The 13,697-nt window shown below is 42.4% G+C and overlaps 1 protein-coding gene across 1 annotated transcript in view; it reads right to left on the bottom strand.

Moving 5' to 3' along the window:
- Window positions 1-10,746: 10,746 nt before the first annotated feature.
- TRIM44 (tripartite motif containing 44) overlaps window positions 10,747-13,697 on the bottom strand; it is an 86,052-nt gene continuing 83,101 nt past the window's right edge. Inside the window, exon 6 of the mRNA XM_083442260.1 lies at window positions 10,747-13,592. The gene's annotated coding sequence lies outside the window, so the exon portion shown is untranslated. The remainder of the gene's footprint in view (window positions 13,593-13,697) is intronic.

Genomic DNA, 13,697 nt, shown 5'->3' with positions numbered 1-13,697 from the left:
ATTTCAGATTAAAACTGCAGTGGAAGGAAAGGAGGGCTTTTTTCTGCCTCCCCACTTCCAGCTATTCTGAAGACTGGAGAAGAGACCCTCTTAAGAATATCAGGGGGGTATGTATTGCAACATCATAAATAAATAAATAAATAAATAAATAAATAAATAAATAAAATTAGGGGTGGGCAGGGGAAGGACTAGACCATGTGAAAAATGAACATAATATTTTAGCTGCAGTTCATTCATTTTCAGCTTTGTATTGTTGTTATTAAAAAAGCGTACCTAGACACTCCATTGTTGCACCCATAACTTAGGTTTAAGATGCCATTTAGCTCCTAACTTTCAAATCTCAGTTTCTAACACTGCATCCCTGTTGTACAACATTCCCATTGTTCCTTGGACTTGGCTGAAACAGCACTAGAAGTTGCAGTTTGACTAATGGTTCTGCTCAAAGTTCTTACAAACAAGAGCTGCGGTTCCTATATTGCAGGGGGTTGGACTAGTTGATCCACTGGGTCCATTCCAACCCTACAATTATCTGATTCTAAGTTGAGGCAGTATGGCGCTCTTGTTGCCTTTCCTATAACCTCCCTCTGCTCCCAGCATATATTTCCTCTCTTTCTTCATTGTCATTTTGGGCTACTCCCCATGTTGTACGCACACAAGTATACTAGCATATGGTATAATGTTAAAATAGTTCACATATATTGTCTTGGAGGAAGGGTGCCAGTCATCTAGTCAATTCATGGTAGAGGTGAATTTCTGATTAACAGCTTAGTCCCCTAACAGCTTAGCCCCGAAACCACTAATAACACTGATAGTGCTCTTTAATAGCAGTTGATAAGTTGCTGTTTTTCAATCCCATCATTGATGGGGAATTTTCTGCTAAGAACAGATGAGGTGGCTCATGTTCCATTTGCAAAGAGATAGTTCACCAGAATCCATAAGGAATGATTAAATTTTCATTTGCTTTTATTTAATAAGGATGGGCCAGATTCAACTCACCTGGTGCACTGGGAGAAGCCAGCACATGGACTCCTACTAGCACAACAGGACTTATGCCCACTCCTCCTCCTGCATGCCCCCACCTCCCCAAAATTCACTCTGGAGGGTCCAAAAACACCCACCTGCCCACCTTGAACAGTGCATGGATGGAAGGAAAGTTGAGATAATTTGACATTGAATTCCATGCAACCTATTTACCATCTGGGTTACCTAATGTTCTACTAATAGCAGTTAGCAACTCAGTATTTTCATATCACCAGAAAACTCTCTCTCACGCGCACATTTATTTTTCATCTTCATCCATTGTTCTTGGCAGCTGTTCCACAGGCAAAAATCTTTGAAAGTAGGGATGACTAACTTGTGGGACTCCAAATGATCCTGGATTCCAGTTCACATTGGCCGCAGCCAGCATAGCTGAGGTTCAGGGATGACAGGAGCCTAATAACATCTGGAGGTCCACAAATTTCCCACCCTGCTGTAGCATCCCATTAGATATTTGGCCAAACTACAGTGATGACCACCTCTAGCATCTGGCTATTTATGTATCATTAAAGCTCATGTGTTGGCAGGGGACGGGACTTTCCTAGTCCAGCCTGCTGACAAAGCAATGGATTGGGATGCTCATGCAAATGTCTGTGTTTCAATGGTTTCTCCAGCCCAAATCCAAGACTACTGATGGAATAAAAGAGGTGCTATGTGTACAGTGTATCCTTGGCTTCATATTGTCAAATTACTCTTCCTAAAGCTGGCTGCTAGAATTGATTCTAAGGCTGCAGGAAGCAGAGATGCTTGCCTTCCATTGCATCATTTTCATTGAGCCAAAGTGCTTCAGTATAGTCCTTTGGCAGAGGTACGGGGTGAATTTCTGCAGATATAAAAAAATATTTAATATGGCTGTTAAGAGTGTGCCAGTTCTGTCACTGATTTTTGTCAGTGGATGCAGGCCAGGTCGCACTGAAACCCTGCCACAAAAACTTAAGTTATGCAGAATTAAAAGCAGCACACATCATCAGCTTTCTGGGAAGAAGCTAACAATAGAGTTGCTTTTTTTCTTAGGAGTGGCTTTCTGCACGGTTGCAAAAGAACATGCTCCCTGCAGGATGTTGTGTTACAGACCCAAAAGTTCACAGAGGTAGTATATAAATCCCTGCTAGAGGAGAAGGGCATATTTTTTTCCTTGCTCCAATCATGCACCACAGTTTCAGAGTTGACAGGTTGAAGAACAAAAGGCGCACAACTAGTGAACAGATCTCATGGCTACAAATGAAGCTTCTGACCTTTCAAAGTGTTTGACTCTTCACGTCACCCCAAGGTGAGTAATGAGAATATATCACTCTGCTCTGCTGTGATTTGTTACGGTTTGATTTGTGGCTTTTGTAGATTCATTGGGAGTTCATATCTTCATCCTTCCTGAAACACTAGAACTCAAGAACAGGGGTAGGCTTGCCAAAAACTGGAACAGAAAGATTTGCAGAAATACCTTGCTTTCTTGGATGTTAAAAAAGATAAATGGTCAGTAACTGAGCTGCGTGTGCCTATCTTCCTGCCGACACTCCTGAGACGTAAAAAACATTCACATAATAACATGTAACAACCTTTTGCTGAAGCAAGAGAAGTATAAGGCAGTACTGTATTTCTTATGTTTTCTATCAAGGATCACAGAATTGTAGAGTTGGAAGGCACCATAGTCCAGCCCCCTGCAATGTAGGAATCTTTTGCCCAATGGGGCTCAGACTCACAACCCTGAGATTAAGAGTCTGGTGTTCTACTGACTAAGTAATCCCAGTCATTTAGTCTTTGTTCAGATCTCACATATTGATCGCCATCTCTGCTTTAAAAAGGAAAACTCTTATCTATTTACTTACATTTATATCCCATTTTTGGAGAAACCATTGAGCCCAAGGCAGTGTTCACGTGGTTCCCTGACAGTTGCTACATCATCTCGAAAACTCTCTGCCAAGGCTCCTGTGCCAAACGATGGGCTCTCATTTCTGTGGTGAAGCAGTGATCTGGTGGTACCTTAAATAGCATCAGGTTTCATATCCTAGCTTCATTCTTTTACCTTTTCTGAGTCACTATGGTACGGAGCCCCTGGAATAGTTGATGGGGCCCGTGTCCACATGGAAAACTGCCCTCAGGCTTACACTAACTAGTAGGCTTTAAGCTGCTGCCTCTTCCCTACTGCCATTAGCCAAAGTAACAAATCCGAGTACCTCTCCAGGCTGTCTGCAAAGGGCTCTGCTTACTATGGCTCTCCTTTACTCTCTGGTGTGAGGCCCTGAGAACATCTTTCATGCCACTACAGGCAGCTTGCTGGTCCACTTTTTCAAACCAGCAACACTTCAAAGGAGCTTCTCTCATTTGATGGCAACATCTTCTCTTTTGGGAAGAAAACCATTGCACAAAGGAGGGCAAGCAAGCAGAGCTGGACCAAGTCATATTGTCATCCCAGGATCTGAAGAGTGCCTCTCAATTCCCTTGTAACTACATAAACTCCTATCTTTGTAGTCCATGTAGCAACAGCCTCCCCCCATTTTTTTATTAAGCTATGAATCATTACAAGGGAGGCTGTTTTCTGCTTTCCTGATAAAGGCCTCTTCAGGATTCCTCTGAGCAGCGCAGTCCCTGTCAAATCAAAACATAATTCAGCCCAATCTAAATAATACATCAGCGCTTGCACAGCATGGCCTCAGAACAAAATGGAAACAATGTAATTCTTTCGCTCGTGGACTAATGTGGTACTCGAACAGTTTATGAGAACCTGCTGTAGCAATCATGAGGAATAGGGCAGGGTTTAAACTGATAAAAATGCATTAAGCAGAAACCCCGCACATTTCCACTGTGCTGAGTTTCATGAATGTCCTCTTTCCAAGTTTCATCAGGTGTTCTGGACAGCAGAAGACAGGAAGAAGAGTCTGGAAACGATTCCAAAAGCATTAGGATGATTTTCAGCCTGGGATCTCCCCAGTTACAGATTATTGTAGGGTTTCTAATTTTGAAGTGCAGTTTTCACTTGAAAACTTGTATCGGCGTGAAACTTTTTAAAAAGAAAAATCTGAATAATTCAGTGATTAAATATGGTTTTATTTGAAATATGCCCAAAGTCCCTCTTGCAACTCTGAGTTGCTTCTGAGAGCAAACTCCTAAAGGGAACAGGAAACTGACATTTAATAAAAAGCTGAGCACTCGCATAGCCGAGATGGTCCCCACACAATTGCTGAACGTTATTACAAAGCTAAATTTCCCAATACATTATTTCCTTTGCTTGCTTGCTTGCTTTTAGAGAGAAAAATCTTGACTTCTTTTTAATATACCCATTGATGGTTACAAGATGGTGTTTCAGAAATATGGGGCTGCAACTGCAAAGTTACCATCATCAGCCAACAGAATAAAAAGTACTTCTGTTTGGCTCATATTATAACCTTTAAAATGGTAACCACTCAGTATTGCAGGGGGTTGAACTACATGACCCTTGGCTCCCTTTCCAACTCTATGATTCTGCGATTCAGCCCTCTTCTACTCTTTCCCCTGGTCAAAAGCATTCAGCATAGGTACCTGATCCCAAAAGGGCAAGGAGGACCTCCAGAGCTGTAAGATCCCATCTCCTGGCTCTGCCCTTCTGCAAGAGTGCCACAATTGATGGAGGAACCTGTGCAATGCTGGATTCTTGCATATCAAGCAATGGGACTTTTCAGACAGGGCAAAACCCCAATGTGAGTTGTCATGTAGCACACCAGAAACCTGAGGCTTTACTAATCAGATATACATGGGGGATAAAATTAAGCATTGCCTGGACTCAAGAAAATGGGAGGGGGGGGGGGTTAAATAAAAAACAACGAATGCCTGTAGATCTCTCAAATATGGTGGGGGCCATTGTCTCTCCTGTGTGGTGTGGTGTAGTGGTTAAGAGAGGTAGACTCATAATCTGGTGAACCGCGTTCACATCCCCGCTCCTCCACATGCAGCTGCTGGGTGACCTTAGGCTAGTCACACTTCTCTGAAGTCTCTCAGCCCCACTCACCTCACAGAGTGTTTGTTGTGGGGGAGGAAGGGAAAGGAGAATGTTAGCCGCTTTGAGACTCCTTAGGGTAGTGATAAAGCAGGATATCAAATCCAAACTCTTCTTCTTCTTCTTCTTCTTCCTGGCTTGGTTCATAAACCGAATGCCACCAAAAAGCATTATGTAAGGTCATATATGTGTTATCTCTGCAATGGCCCTTTCCCATATGCAAGGCACCAATTGATGTTGCTGTTATTAAGTGATAAAGCCAATGTGCAAACAGCCCGTCGTCATTGGAGATGGCGAGTGCGCTTTGATAATAATTTGAACCATGTGTCTCAGCAATAGGTTGGTAATGTAATATTAACTTCCAGAACAGAGACAGCTCATGGGGCTCATCTGAAACCCATTACAGTAGCACAGGAACTGCCACAGGAGTCGTTTAGCTTGAACACTTGAGAGAGGGGGTGAAGCAAGCACACACTTGCCTTCCTTGCAGAGCATTCCTCAGGAGATTCAAGTTACAATCTATTCTCCGTCTGCATCGGTTGAGTTTTTGCATCTACGTGAGAAGTTATTCGTATTGCGTGGTTCCCCAAAAGTCGCCCTGGACGCTGCAGTTCTTAAAACAAATAGCAGCCAGGCTATTTCCCCCCTGTATAAATATTTTATGTTTCCAGAATGAAGCCACTACAGTTTGGATAATGTAATGCGAAGGACGCAAACTTCAATTAAGGGGGTGGAAATTAATGACTGCACTGAGTGCCTTGTTTGGACAACCATTTGAGGCGCCATAAACCGTGATTTGTGAAGTTGTGAATGAATATTGGGGCTGGGCTCTCCTCCCCTCGCCCCTCCTCACCCCATTATGTCACGTGCTGCCTTCGGCACAAAGATCCTGACTTTTATTAAGCAGTTCCCCCGGGGGAATTTAGGCTTAATATTAGTTAAGAAACGCTTTTGAATATTAATATTATTGTTGAAGCACCTGGTGCTCACCATCTTACTTGAACTCCTGCAGCTATATATGCATACACCCACGAGTAGAAAAGTCCAAAATAATATTCAGCATGGGTTGTTTAATCCATAGATAGGAAATGGGGAGACAGGGGAAGAAGGCACAGAAATAAATGCAAACTTGTCTTTTGCTATACCCACAATGGTTGTGCTTTACCTCTGTGGTCAGAACCAGAAAGCCTCCCAATTCCAGTTGCTGGGAATCACAGGAGCCTGTCCAGCTTACAGGCTTCCCACAGACGTCTGGTTGGCTGCTATGAGAACAGGATGCTGGACTTTTTGGTCCTTTGGCCTGATCCAGCAGGTTTATGTTCTTAACCCTGTAAGTACTGGAAATATTTCTTCTCACCTCACCCCCTTGCAAAACGAATACAGGCAACTCCCCATTTACACGTGTCCTAGTGACACACAACTGCCTAGAACTGCTTTAGTTTGCTGTTGGATCTGATGTTAGAAGAAAATATTGAACTGGTTTCAGACCAGAAGTTATGCAACCCATTTCTGTTCACTGGAAACCAGTTTCAGACTGGCATGGACGTGTTTGAAGCTTTGAGCAGTAGCTATTAATATTGAACCATGCGTCATCTAGTCCTATGCTTTATTTTCTCTTACTTAATTAGCTTGCTCTTTGAAAGGAGGCTAATTTTCCGGATCAAATTCCCTTGCCTTTGTTACTTTTCAATATATATTTTATGAACATATTTATGTTGCTACTTCTCATTAGTATCCTCATTATCTCTCCAAGGATTTATTTGTCAACATCTTATTTCAATAATTAAGAGCAGTTAAAAACAAACTAAAAGGCTGCTTTCTTTTTTTAAAAAACAACAACACCCCATTTTAAATCATTTTTTTCTGGCCTAGAGTCTTCACTTACAGAATGCATTTCATTTCTTTTTTTGCAGCACAACGTTCTTATAATTGATACTGAATTTAATATTTTATATGCAGGCAGACAGCATCCCATCTCAGGGCAAAAGGCATTTGCACTATTTGATCTGTCATTTTAAATGGGAGCGTCTGCTGGGAGTGTTGGCAGTGGCTTGGACACACTGCAGAGGGTTTGGAGCTTTCCTTTTGCTTAGGGAGCTCTGCCACTGGATTCTTTGCTTAGAAGGCCAGAACTGAATTCTGTGTCATTTTTACTGAGCCAAAAAGGAGGAAGAGGTGTCACTCAGCCCAGGCATGAAAGGAAACTGATAATGTGCTAAAAGAGGACCCTGGGCAAACGGTGCGGGGGTTTGCCATGCCAACAAGACCAAACAGAAGCTTCTTACTGAGAATAGCCATCGGCTCAACGAAAGGCAATTTACCCCGGAAAGCCCTTGTGTAGCCAAAAGCCTCCTATATCCAATAAACATTTTATCACCTCCTTCAGAGCATGTCTTCAGCATCGTATCTGTGATAGACAAGAAAGCCTTTTCAGATGATTAAAAACCCCTGGATTTATTCCTTAATGCTGCCCTTGCTCTTCTCTATCCAAGGGTAGTAGCATGTTGCTGCAGCGGACTTTGCAATACCGCTGTCTGCCTCCTAAAAATACACATCCAAATATTGTTGAATGATGGGCATACAAGACTTTAGGAATCTGTATGCCAAGCCACAATTTATGGAACATTCTGTGTTGTAAGGAAAGGTGATCACTGGCAGAATTCTAGGAGCCCCGTGTATTTAATTGTAGAATTGCTGCATTGTTTTAATGGGATTGTTTTATTACGTATTTTAATTATATGTGCTTATATTTAAATTTTTAAAATGGGATTTATTGTGCATTTTAATTATGGATGTTTACATTTTTATGTTTGCCTAACTGGTTTTTATACTTTGGAAACCACTTAGAAGTCTATGCTGGCATTAAGCAGTGTGTGGCTAATATATATTGCTAATAACTGAGGTGACGAAAGTGGCTGGGTGACATTAATGGTTTAGTATGGTAATTTCCATTGCAAGCGCTATGACAACTAGCCTGTTACGTCCAGTTGTGGAAAGCTTAATATCATTTTCATTTAATACTCTAAACTCCCACTCCCAATTCCAGCGAACAACTTTACCTGGGAATACAATTTCTCTGCAAGCATTCTTGGTCTTTGTTGCTCTCTCTGGGTGAAAAGAGCTGAATAAGCACACCTGTGCTTTACTGATACAGCAGGTGACCACAATAACCACTGAAAACAACCAATTGCTTACCTGTAACTCTTGCTCTTCAAGCAGTTATCTGGTCAGACACTGCTGGTTCTTTACCTGTGCAGTACCTGGGAATCTGTCTATAGAGAAGGAGCTGTACTCACTCCTCTCGGGTACAGATCTTCATATTTCCTGTGCATGAGTCGAGGGGATGGAGGACCACCTTAGCAGTTTTCTTCCTACAATGCTAGGAAAATTCCAGGGCCCCAAAAGCCACGACATCAGCAGTAGGAAAGGAGGGCGACTTGTGTGACTGCCCAAGGTGCTCAGCCTAGAAAGTTATAGGTAAGCAACTGGCTTTCCTTCTTTGTGCAGTTATACAACTGACAAGCTAGCATACCTAGAGGTATGTGCTGAAACAGATGCTGGAGAGCAGCTTTTCCATCCAATGTATAGCACTGAATGAATGTCGGAAGAGTGGCCCATATGAACATCTTGGAAAGTTGTGAGAGAGAGACTCTTCAAGAAAAAGCAAGAGACAAATGGGAGGCTTCAGAGGAACCTAAGGGCATCCTGCACAGTGGCCAAACAGATGCATATAGTAAGTCCAAAAGAAGGAGCTAAACACAACATTACTCTCCCCTCCTGCCATTTCTTCCTGCTGGCTTTCAGAGGCATATTGCCTTCAATAGACATACAGCATAGTCTTTATGGCTAGTAGCTACTGAAATCCTTCTTTTAGGAAGACAGCGGAGAGGGGATGTTTGCCTATATTTTAGTTTTGTTTTGAAGTTGTAATTTTATTTTTTCAGAATTACTGGTATATCTTATTGTCTGTTTTCATATGAAGCACTTATTGCATCCTTTTATGTGTCAATCATTATATAAAATTTATGAAGTTTTTCAGATGCTGCTGGAGAACTATTGGCTTGAAAAACCATCAGATTCATCTCCTGCACTTCTGGGCCAAGAAAGGTCTGCCCAATCATGTGATAGTCACATGATTCATGCATTGAAATGTATGGTGTGTTGTAGTCTCATTGCAGAGAAATGACGTGCAGAGTTCAGTGGAGTGGGAGGCCAACCAGAAGAGACTCTGAGGTGTACCTGCCTGGAGACAAAGTCAGCATTCGAGGTAAAGGTCCAGTCCTAAAGTCAAGGAAACAGCAATCCATGTGGTCAGATGATCCAGGGTTCAGGGAATCTGATGATTAAGGGTCAAAATGAGCAGGAAGCAGCACGGTAAGGCTAGGAACTACAAGCATTGTTTCCAGCATCTGACTGCTCTCTGCTTAAGGAGGCTGAAGCCAGCTGATTCTCGTTGTTGCCTTTTCCTGTGTCCTTGAAGGCTGATCAGCTGCAGGTGGAGTCGCTCCGGCTTCTCCCCCTTCAGGCTGCTGTTCAGCAGGCGAAGCTGACCCCTTCCCATGACATGGTGTGTCAAGTGGCTTCTTCACCCCACTCTTTCCAATGTGCGATGAATGGAGGGCTGAGAAGAGGAAGCCCAAGTGCCTAGTATTCCACACAAACTCTCAACCCAGAATGATCTGTGCATAGGCTTCCCTTTCTCAGATGCCCAGGCTCAACATCTTGACACATTGCCCCTTTCTACACACAGATCCCATTTTGCATGATTAACACCTCAAAAGGGACTGATGTGCCTATTTTTTCTTACTCATTAGATGCCTTCCAAATGCTCACAACCAAATTCTAAGCGGTAAGTGATGGGGGGGGGGATGCAATATTATCCTTGCAACAGAAGCACTATGTTGATAAACGTATGCCTGGAACCTGGAACTATACATTTATTGTGTGAGAGGGGAAAATAATTGCCTGGAAAGACCCTCAGTATAATTTGCCTCCCTCCATCATATATCTCTGTCCCGTTCTATCTACAGCACAGTGACACTTCCTCTAAATTTTCCAAGGATTCCATAGGGTTATCAGCAAATGGAGAAAGGCTAACTGATGGGTTGTAGTAGAAAGGGGGGAAACTGTGCCCTAACAAGAGGGGCCTAAGCAGAATATATGCCTGCCATGGGAAATCACTCTTTTCCCCAAGATGTTTTGTGTCCCCACATTTCATGCCCCTGAGCTACCCAGTTCTGTGTTACTACCAGCCTTCTAATGAATTTTTCTGATTCCTCCCAAAGCCCTCCAAAGTAGAAAGGAGGATAGCCTAGCACACATATGCATAAAGTCATACTGTCTCTCTCAGTACCGGGGTCCTTCAACCCTCCCTTTACAGACTCCTTTCACATCCCTTCCAACTACAGTGGTACCTTGGGTTAAGTACTTAATTCGTTCCGGAGGTCCATACTTAACCTAAAACTGTTCTTAACCTGAAGCACCACTTTAGCTAATGGGGCCTCCCGCTGCTGCTGCGCCGCCGGAGCACGATTTCTGTTCTCATCCTCAAGCAAAGTACTTAACTTGAAGCACTATTTCGGGATTAGCGGAGTCTGTAACCTGAAGCGTATGTAACCTGAAGCGTATGGAACCTGAGGTACCACTGTATACAATTCTATGTCCGAAATGTTGCCAAACAGCTAGGCATGTTCATGGGTTTGAGAAATGTGCTAGTTCAGCTCAATCCAGAACGCAGCAAATGGAGGAAATTGTTTTTATTGATAATGGAGAGATATAGGCAAATCATAACATAACACGGGCAATTGTGTATGGAAGACACTAGAAACAGTAGAAAAGAAACAAAAAGCTAACTTCGATAAACAAGCCTTACAAAGGGGTTGTTATATGCCAGACAGACAGTCTGAATTGCATATTTTAGCAATCAGATGGACAAAAATTTCTGCTTGGAATTCTGACAGCATCTATAAGCAAAAACAAAAACAAAAAACTCAAACGATTCCTGCCCCACCCACAAAAGATCCCAGGAAAGGGGATATATATATATTAGCCCCATGGGAGCTGGCCTCTAGGAACTGAACCAATTTAAGATGCTAACTTCAGTGCAAGTCAGGTGGCCATGACTATTTTTTAAATAAAAAAATAGCCTTCACTTACTGTGCTAAAGAGATTTCCCAGCTGTGTTTCCTTAAAACATTAAGGAGTCTGGACTTGCAGAGTTTATCACTTCCAAGTGTCAGCCTCATTGATAAGGCGGGGGTAATTGGTTTGGGCCAGGGACGGTCATTTCAAAATGTACTGGCATCTCACCAAGTGATTTCCATAGCAAAGGACATTGGGCTAATTACCTGGAAATGCACATCTAAACCATTGCTTCCATATCGCTTTCAGCTTACCTGCCTTTAGCATGGCAGAAGGAGTATGTATATTATCAACAAAAATAAAAAATAAAAACAGATCCTGAAAAAGGCATTTTTGTAACAGGCGGGGGGGGGGGGGAGGGCAGGGCAGGGGGGGAGCCAAGGCTGCATTGTGAAGGTAAGTTCACAGAACAATGCTTGAGGAGGTTTCAAGGTGTGCTGATGTCATCCGTCTACACTGGACTTTATGGGATGCTTTCTCCACCATGCAGCTCTGCTATCTGCTTGCAGCACTTGCAGCACAACAGTCCCTCTCTCCCCTTGTTATTCAATGATAGCAGCACTCAGGACACCAGCACACCACTTTCCACAACCACCGCTGCATGGATGCTGGCCAATGAGTCCTTTCAGAAATGTCCACCTTTGTAGTCTTCTGAAGATCTGAACTTTTTCTAGGGGCTCCTTTCTTCACTGAGCCTCTGTTCTAGTTAGAAAGCATTAACTTGAGAAGTCTAACTTGCTGTAATTAGAAACCACCATCCTTGCACTACTTTGATGGTTTGTGTGCCGTTCCTTAAAAAAATACCACAACACTCCCAAACCCTTTCTCTAAATAATCAGTTATGCAGCTTCCTCAAACATTTCCTATGTGGGAAAACATTTGCTTCTACCTTTCCCTCATAAGGCTCACAAGTTTATTGCTCTCACGTTCCATGATAATTTTAAGAATATTTTTAGGCCACCTTTCAGGGTAGAAAGTCCACTCAAGGAGACTTAAACAAATAGGAAGTAATCAAAACAACACAGGAAGCTGCCTTATGCGAAGCCAGAGCACTGGTCCACTTAGTGTATTCTATGTTGATGGGCAGAAGCTCTCCAAGGTTTTCGGACAGGGGTTTCTGCCAGCCTTACCTGGAGATGCCATTCGGAGCTGGGACCTTCAGCTTGTGAAGGATGTGCTTTGCTATGGTCCTTTCCCATAATCAGTGCCAGTTCCAAACACCATGATGTACCACCTTCAAATTTTGAAAACTAATTCTTTTACTTCACCTACAGGACAACTGTGTACGTTGAAAAGGGCGCAGTGCTGGAGAGACTCCAGCCGCCAATCATCTTAATTTGCTCAGAGGCCTCTGTTTAAATTAGCATATGCAAATTCACATCATGGGCCTATGCCCTTGAGGCTTTTAAGAACCTAGAGCGCCCCTGTATCTAACCCTCAGGGTCTGCAACTGAAGTCTGCTTCTAGCAAACAGCCTGACTGAAATGGAAGGACATCTCAAGATCTAATACGGTGTGCATTCACAGATGATTCTGGTTTTGCCACTTTATTATCATCATTCGTACTACAACATACATTATAATTATTCCTACTTGCCTAGAGCAATAACAATTCTTTCCAGTATACTAGAAAAACTGCTCAAATCACTTGGGTTGATATATAGGTAGACATCAGCCGGTAAAACTCCTATTAATTGTATACAGAAAAGCTAGAGGAATAAATTATCAAAAAAGACATGATGACACTTCAAGGTCAGAAGCCAGAAGGCAAAAAAAAAAAAAAAAGCCCTTTAAGAAGAATTGTGAAGTTTAATATATTGGTCATCCCACATTGCACATTGTAGTTTTTCAGGTTTTCAAAATCTCACAGAAACCCATAATGAGAGTTATGATGCTAAAGGTCTGTAGCTTGTGTCTGATGCATATATGTACTAAAAATAAAATAACACTGTTCCAAAGGTTATTTATACCAAAAGCATCTTTTACAGTTAATTAAAATTTTATTCTCAAATATATCTTGAAAGCTTAATTTTTAAAAAGCAAACTTTTATTTCCCCCCCCCCCATCTTAGCTGCACTGAATGATTTAAACCTAGTCGAGGACCTTGCAACTAAAATGAAAATATGAGCATGTTATTTCCACTTTTTACTGTGATGGCATTTTATATTCATCGTAAGCACCGCGTTTTCAGTCTTGTCTTTGAGAAGATTGTTTGTCAACCCGTAGAAATAAGGTGATTGATGATTGAATAAATCATTAGGCGTGAAAAGAAGTGTGCTTGCAAAGGATGTGTCTGGGAGAAGAGACAGGTTGTCTCGGAGGCAGGAGAAGCATGCTGTAAAAGCAGAAGGCGACTGTTGTTTCTGGCAAAGATTCAGATCATCTTCCAAGGACTTCTTCACCGCAGGAGTTTTCAGTGTAGGACCATCCTCTGCAAGGGAAAATTCCTGTGGGTAAAAGAAAAATAGGAAAGCATGGCATGAATTCTAGGAAAGTCACCAGTTTAGGTTCTCTGACAGGGATGGGGAACCTGTGGTGAACCTTCAGATGCT

Source organism: Podarcis tiliguerta (assembly GCF_965153285.1).
Source record: "Podarcis tiliguerta genome assembly, chromosome: 1".
NCBI lineage: Eukaryota > Metazoa > Chordata > Lepidosauria > Squamata > Lacertidae > Podarcis > Podarcis tiliguerta.
Note: the sequence above shows the minus strand (reverse complement) of the source record. Positions and strands in the feature narration are given on the sequence as shown.